Here is an 8615-nt window from a genome sequence, read left to right as displayed (position 1 = left end):
TGCAAACAATTGACTGGAAAGGGCTCATTTCTTCAGAATGTAAAATTTTAACAGGAATAAACCTGAAAAACTGCTCCAGGCTGAAGGCTAATGAGTTCATCATCAGTAGAGGCCAATTCGTCAAGGTTACACTTCCCCCATTTATGATAATATTGAGAATGAGAATCAGAATCACTCTGGCCTCTTACTTCTCACCTGCTTATCTCCTCCCCCTGGTGCTCCTCTTCCTTCCCTTTCTCCTATGGTCCACTATCCTCTCCTATCAAATTCCTTGTTCTTCAGCCCTTAACCTTTCCTACCCTGAGTGTCAGATGTGGGATCTCCAGGAGACTTCCAGCTTCCCTGATGGCCACATCTGCACCAAATGCATCGAGATGCAGCTCCTTAGAGACCATGTTAGGGAACTGGAGCTGCGGCTCGATGACCTTCGGCTTCTTAGGGTAAGTGAATCAGTAATAGACAGGAGCTACAGGGAGGTAGTCACCCCAAGACAACAGGAGACTGATAAATGGATGACTGTCAGGAGAAGGAAGGGAGAATGTCAGATATTGGAGAGCACCCCTGTGGTCGTCCGCCTCAACAATAAGTACTCTATTTTGAGTATCGTTGGGGGGGGGGGGGAGAGACCTACCTGGGGGAAGCAACAGTGGCCATGTCTCTGGCATTGAGTCTGGTCCTATACTTCAGAAGAGTGGGAAACCGAAGACGATGGCAGCAGTGATAGGGAACTCTATAGTCAGGGGGACAGATAGGTGATTCTGTGGACACTAAAAGGAAACACAGATGGCAGTTTGCCTCCCAGGTGCCAGGGTCCACAATGTTTCTGAACATGTTCACAATATCCTGAAAAGGGATGGTGAGCAGTCAAAAGTCATATTGATACCAACAACATAGGTAAAAAAAGGGAGAAGGTCCTGAAAGAATACAGGGAGTTAGGAAGGAGGCCGAGAAGCAGGCCCTCAAGGGTAGTAATCTCGGGATTGATGCCTGTGCCATGTGACAGTGAGGATAAGAATAGAATGAAGTGGCAGATAAATGCATGACTGAAGAATTCGAGCAAGGGACAGGGATTCAGATTTCTGGATAATTCGGACCTCTTCTGGGGCAGGTGGGACCTGTACAAAAGGGACGCGTAGCACTTGAATCTGAGGGGGACCTGTATTCTTGTGGGCAGGTTTACTAGAGCTGCTGGGAGTGGTTTAAACTAATATGGCAGGTAGTTGGGATCCAGTATGATAGAGCCAGCAGGTTTACAAGTACATGATGGGTGTAACATAAATGTAAGGAAGAACAAGCCAATGATTGAGTATAAATGCAGATACAGCAAAGAGTTAGATTGTACCACAGAGGCAAAATTCAAAAAGGTGAAGAATGCAGGACTGAAGATACTGTATTCAAATACATGTAGCATTTGGAGTAAGGTGGATGAACATAGAAACATAGAAAACCTACAGCACATAGAACATAGAAAACCCTTCCGGCAGCCCATTCCACACACTCACCACTCTCACCATAAAAACTTAACCCTGACATCTCCTCTGTACCTACTTATAAGCACCTTAAAACAATGCCCTCTCGCGCTAGCCATTTCAGCCTAGGAAAAAGCCTCTGACTATCCACACGATCAATGCCTCTCATCATCTTATACACCTCTATCAGGTCACCTCTCATCCTCCATCACTCCAAGGAAAAAAGGCTAAGTTCACTCCACCTATTCTCATAAGGCATGCTCCCCAATCCAGGCAATATCCTTGTAAATCTCCTCTGCACCCTTTCTATGGCTTCAACATCCCTTCCTGTAGTAAGGCAACCAGAACTGAGCACAGTACTCCAAGTGGGGTCTGACCAGGGTCCTATATAGCTGCAACATTACCTGTTGACTCCTAAACTCAATCCCACAATTGATGAAGGCCAATGCACTGTATGCTTTCTTAACCACAGAGTCAACCTGCGCAGCTGCTTTGAGTGTCCTATGGACTCGGACCCCAAGGTTCCTCTGATCCTCCACACTGCAAAGAGTCTTACCGTGAAGAATATATTCTGCCATCATATTTGACCTACCAAAATGAACCACCTCACACTTATCTGGGTTGAACTCCATCTGCCACTTCTCAGTCCAGTTTTGCATCCTATCAATGTCCCACTGTAACCTCTGACAGCCCTCCACACTATCCACAACACCTCCAACCTTTGTGTCATCAGCAAACTTACTAACCCATCCTTCCATTTCTCATCCAATCATTTATAGAAATCACGAAGAGTAGGGGTCCGAGAACAGACCCCTGAGGCATACCACTGGTCACCGACCTCCATGCAGAAATTGACCCATCTACAACCACTCTTTGCCTTCTGTGGGCAAGCCAGTTCTGGATCCACGAAGTAATGTCCCTTTGGATCCCATGCCTCCTTATTTTCTCAATAAGCCTTGCATGGGGTCACCTTATCAAATGCCTTGCTGAAATCCATATACACTACATCTACTGCTCTACCTTCATCAATGTGTAAAGTCACATCCTCAAAAAATTCAATCAGGCTGGTAAGGCACGACCTGCCTTTGACAAAGCCATGCTGACTATTCCTAATCATATTATACCTCTCCAAATGTTCATAAATTCTGCCTCTCAGGATCTTCTCATTGCAATTGTGATGCAATTAGAGATTGGTTGGTATGACATTGTGGGCATCACTGAGTTACATCAAAGGATATACTTTATATCGAAAGGATAGGCAGGAAGGCATAGGCTGTGGTGTGGCTCTGTTGGTAAGAGATGGAATTACATCTTTAGAAAGAGGTGACATAGGGTCAGAGAATATAAAATCTTTGTGGGTAGAGTTAAGAAACTTCAAGGGTTGAAAAACCATTATGGGAATCATATATAGACCTTATAGTAGCCAAGTTGTAAGGTTGAGATTGCAAAGGGAGCTGGAAAAGGCATGTAGTAAGGGTAATGATGCATTTGGAATGGTGGACTTCAATATGCAAGAGGATTGGGAAGATCAGGTTGGTGTTGGATTGCAAGAGAGGAATTTGTTGAATGCCTACAAGATGGCTTTTTAGATCAGCGTGTGCTTCAGCCTACTTGGGAAAGGTAATTTTAGATTGGGTGTTGTGCAGTAATCCAGATCTTATTAGGGAGCTTAATGTAAAGGAACACTTAGGAGGCAGTGATCATAATATGATTGAATTCATACTGCAATTTGAGAGGGAGAAACATAAATCACATGTATCAGTATCGCAATGGAATAAAGGGAATTACAGAGGCATGAGAGAGGACCTTGCCGAGTTGAATTGGAGGAGGATACTGGCAGGGATGACAGCAGAACAGAAATGGCTGAAGTTTCTGGGAATAGTTCACAAGGTGCAGGATAGATATGTCCCACAGAGGAAGAAGTTCTCAAATTGCAGGGGTCGGCAACCATGGCTGACAAGGGATATTAAGGACTGAGGGGAAGGGCATATAAGGAAATGGCAGATGAACTTAATGGGTACTTTGTAGCTGACTTCACTGTGGAAGACACTAGCAGCCTTAGGTGGATAAGTCACCTGGAATAGGTGGACCACATCACAAAGTCCAGAGAGATTGCTGAAAAGATAATGAATGCATAAGTCATGATCTTTCAAGAATCACTTGATCCTGGCATGGTCCTGGAGGACTGGAAGATTGCAAATGTCATTCCTCTCTTTAAGAAGGGGAGAAGGCAAAAGAAAAGGAAGTAGAGGCCTGTCAGCCTAATTTCAGTGGTTGGGAAAGTGCTGGAGTGTATTATTAAGGAAGAGGTTTCAGGGTACTTGGAGACTAATGATAAAACAAGTCAAAGTCAGTATGGTTTCTGTAAAGGGAATCTTGCCTGACAAATCTGTTAAAGTTCTTTGAGGAAGTAACAAACAGGGTGGACAAAGGAGAGGCAGTGGATGTCATTTACTTGGATTTTCAGAAGGCATTTGATAAGGTGCCACACATGAGGCTGTTTAACAAGATAAAATCCTATGGTGTTACAGGAAAGATACTGACATGGATAGAGGAATAGCTGAGAGGCAGGAGGCAGCAAGTAGGAATAAAGGGGACCTTTTCTGGTTGGCTGCCAGTGACTAGTGTTGTTCCTCAAGGGTCAGTATTGGAACTGCTACTTTTCACATTGTTTGTCAGTGATTTGGATAATGGAGTTGATGGCTTTGTGGCAAAGTTTGAGGATGATATGAAGATGGGTGGAGGAATAGGTAGTGTGATTACAGCAGGACTTAGACAAATTGGAAGAATGAGCAAAAAAGATGGAATACAGTGTTAGGAAGTGTATGATAATGCATTTTGGTAAAAGGAACAACAGTGTGGACTATTATCTAAATGGGAAGAAGGTTCAAACATCAGAGGTGCAGAGGGACTTGGGAGTCCTTGTGCAAGACTCCCAGAAGGTTAATTTACAGGTTGAGTCTCTGGTAAAGAAGGCAAATCCAAAGTTGGCATTTATTTCAAGGGGAACAGAATATAAAAGCAAGGAGATAATGCTGAGCCTTTATAAGACACTAGTCTGGTCACACTTGGAGTATTGTCAACAGTTTTGGCCCCATATCTCAGAAAGGATGTGTTGTCATTGGAGAGAGTCCAGAGGAGGTTCACAAGGATGATTCCTGGAGTCGGGGGATGAATGGGGTTAACATATGAGAAGTGTTGAGCAGCTTTGGGCCTGTACTCACTGGAATTTAGAAGAATATGTGGGGATCTCATTGAAACCTACTGAATGATGGAAGGACTAGATAGGATGTTTCCTATGGTGGAGCTATCCTGAACTAGAGGGCACAGCCTCAAAATTGAGGGGCGACCTTTTAGAACAGAAGTAAGAAGGAATTTTTTAGTAAGAGAGTAGTGTATCTGTGGAATGCTCTGCCACAGACTGCGGTGAAGGCAAAGTCCATGGGTTTATTTAAGGCAGAAGTTGAATGTTTCCTGATCAGTCAGGGTGTGGTGAGGATATGGCGAGAAGGCAAGTGTATGAGGTTGAGTGGGATCTGGATTCAGTCTTGACGGAATGGCAGAGAAGACCTGATAGGCTGAATGTCCTAATTCTGCTTCTTTGTCTTATGGCCTTATGGTCTACCCACCTGGCTTCACCTATTAACATCTAGATATCCTCCTTCTCCTCCCCCTACCTTCTTATTATGGTATCTTCCTGATGCACCATCAATAACTCTCAAAGACGGGAGGCGAATGATAGACTTTTATTAGCAGCAAAACGGAGCACAGCATCTCGGAGACTGAGGGGGGAGCAGTGCCTCCAATCGCCTTTATACAGGGGTCTGTGGGAGGAGCCACAGGAGCAGTCAGCAGAGGGGCATGTCCAGACAGGTATACATAGTTTACCACACTTCCCATTTCCTTTCCTGTTCTGAAGAAGGTTCTCAGCCCAAAACATCGACTGTTTGTTGATTTCCATAGATGCTGCATTACCTGCTGAGTTCCTCCAGCATTTTGTGTGTGCTGTGAAATTTGTTATTTTTATTACTTTTTAGTCTGAAGATACAGGACAGAACAGACCCTTCTGGCCCACAGAGTTGCGCTGTCCAGCAACCCATTGATTATAAGCCTAGCCTAATCACAGGACAATTTACGATGTCCAACTAACCTACTAACCTAACTAACCTACTACGGGAGGATACTGGAGTACCTGGAGGAAAATTTCTTCCAGATTAGGCCGGAACTGAACTCTGAACTCCAACGCCCCAAGCTGTAATAATGTCGCACTAACCACTGCACTACCAGGTTTTGCAACAGCAGTACAGTGTACTACAAAAAAAAACTATAAATGACTAAAAGAAATATATATATAAAATATTCACATTTTTAAGTAGTGCAAAAAGAGAGCAAAATAGAATAAGTAACTTCAAAACGAATCTTTAATCTTTATCTGATTTATTTGATGTTATGAAAGAGTTAAGGTGAGCATGTTGGGACCATGCTTTGTTGGCAACAGAAGCATGGCAACGCTTGCAGGATGCTTGCAACACAATCTTCAGACGCCTACATGTGACAAATAAAGCTAATCTTTACCATCAAACAAATCAGCAACATAGTTAGCCAAATTTCCTGACAAGAGCACAAGTAGAAATTGCTGGTTCTATGCTAGTTTATAAGACCATAAGACACAGGAGCAAAATTTCAGTTCCGAGCCAGTCTGTGCAAAAGGCACATGGGAACACAAATAAATTCATTTCATTCTGTATAGTAAAATTCATCGCTTGTGTTGACAACCAACACAGTCCAAGGACGTGCTGAAGGCAATCTGCAAGAGTTGCCATGCTTACAGCACCGACGTAGTGTGCCTACAACTTACTAAACCTAACCTGTACGTCTTCAGACCATGGGAGGAAAGCAGAGCACCATGAGGAAACCCATGCAGCCACAGGGAAAAGGTACAAACTCCTTACAGACAGCGACGGGAATTGAAGTCCGGCTTTCATTGTGTTAATCACTCCATTTCTCAATACGCATTAATAGTCCATCTCAGCAAATCCAGGGCTTCAGCTCCAGTTCATTTTGGGTCTCAGCAGGGGTAAGTCTAGGACAAACCCTGTAACATTGTGACTGAAACGATTTCACAGAAATTCCCTCACAGTGATTTGCGTTCAATGAATATTGAATAGTCACATGACCCTCTGCTTAAATCTGAATAGTTACCGTAGTAACCTATATAATGAATTTTTAAAGGGGTTGCAATGTGACCTATAAATAAAAGCAACTGCTACCAATACCGTTGCCATGATGAACAGATAATAGAGAAAGAGGCATTAACATGCTTCAAACCACACACATTTACAATTGAACTGTTTACATACTCCACACTTAATATTCCACTGGATTTATCCTTAACCTTTTCCCATTCCTCATCCACACTCCATTGCAGTTTGCTTCCACTGTCCTTGGCCCTAGCTGCAAACTCAGTAACTACCATCAACTACCATCAAGCTAGTATCTACCATCAACACAGAGAGTAAAAGACTTGGCCTAACCTTAAACAAAAAGAAAACTGAAGTACAGTAATGGTAATATCAAAGAAACCTGATATCCCAAACTGTAGGATCGTATTAGGAAATGAAATCCTGAAATAAGTTCACAACTTCAAGTACCTTGGATCACGGGTAACATCTGATGGCAAATGCAAAACAGACATAAAAGCAAGAATAGCAATGGCAAGAACAGCATTTACAGAAATGAGAAACACCCTAACGAACAAGAAAATAGCAATTGACATCCACCTTAGAACTCTCAGCTGCTACATTCTTCCTATATTGATGTATGGCTGCGAGTCAAGGACCATCACAAATACAACAGAAAAAAGAATCAATGCAGCAGAGATGTGGTTCCTCAGAAGAATGCTATGCATATCGTATACGGACAGGATATAAGTTCTACAGAAAACGAAAACAAAATGTGCATTACTTAAAAAAATCAGAAAACAGCAATTAAAATTCCTTGGACACATCATGCGAAGAGAAACATTAGAACATTTAGTTACAACTGGAAAGCTGGAAGGAAACAGAAGCAGAGGCAAACAGAGAATGAAAATGATAGATGGATTAACATCACGGTTAGAAACAGGGGAGGCAACAGCTACAATTCGGAGCATCAGGGACTGTGATGGATGGAGAGACATGATTGCCCACACCAAACAGCAAGGCACCTGAAGTGTGTGTGTGTGTGTGTGTGTGTGTGTGTGTGTGTGTGTGTGTGTGTGTGTGTGTGTGTGTGTGTGTGTGTGTGTGTGTGTGTGTGTGTGTGTGTGTGTGTGTGTGTGCGCACACGTGTTGGTGGGTGGGAGGGAGGAAAGGGGCTTGTGTAGTTGTTGTGGCTGTTCTGTTGGATAATGTGGACATGCTATGTGACCGCCGGAATAAACAAATCTTCTCCAACCAACCTCCCTTTAAACTATTCCCCCCACACTCCCATCATTTCTACCACCCACTTATACACTAGGGGCAACTTACAGTGGTCAGTTAACCTAATGTTCAAGGATATCATCAAGCTGTGAGGTCCGTGCCTCGGCCTGAGGTGATTTTTTTTAGTTTCATAGGGATGATGTTAGGGACAGGGCAGGCAGTTATTTTATTTTATGTTGACATACAGCACAGAACAGGCCTTTCCAGCCTTTCAAGCCATGCCGTCCCGCAATCCCCCAATTTAATCTTAGTTTAATCACAGGACAATTTACAAACCGGTACATCTTTGGACTGTGGGAGGAAATCAGAGCACCTGAGGAAACCCCCACAGTCACAGGCAGAACGTACAAACTCCTTACAGGCAGTGGCAGGAACTGAACTCGTCACCTATACTCTAAAGCAAAGTGCTAACCACTATGCTGCTGTGACAGACAGGTTGGGCTTTTGGGATGGGATGATGCGGAGTTAGAGGTCTGGGCAGAAGCTGGTATTTGGAGTCCAGGGCTGGACTACTCCGCAGTCGAAGGCCAGCGAACCTAAAGCTCAAGTCACCGGTCGCTGAGGAGATCGGTGATTCCCAGGTTAGCGAGTCCTGGATCCCAGGTCAGAGGTCCAAATGGATGGGAGTCATGAGGGCCCTTGAACCCTCCACCCCTCCATCCCTAGTCACCAGGATCAGTCCTCT

General features: G+C 43.8%; 1 protein-coding gene across 1 annotated transcript in view; it reads right to left on the bottom strand.

The window, feature by feature from the left end:
* The window catches only part of poln (polymerase (DNA directed) nu), a 293465-nt gene that overhangs the window by 119320 nt on the left and 165530 nt on the right, over window positions 1-8615 (bottom strand). The window lies entirely within an intron of this gene.

This window comes from Hemitrygon akajei, chromosome 6, assembly GCF_048418815.1.
Source record: "Hemitrygon akajei chromosome 6, sHemAka1.3, whole genome shotgun sequence".
NCBI classification, from domain to species: Eukaryota; Metazoa; Chordata; class Chondrichthyes; order Myliobatiformes; family Dasyatidae; genus Hemitrygon; species Hemitrygon akajei.
The sequence above is the reverse complement of the archived record's forward strand: the minus strand, read 5'-3'. Positions and strand labels throughout refer to the sequence as shown.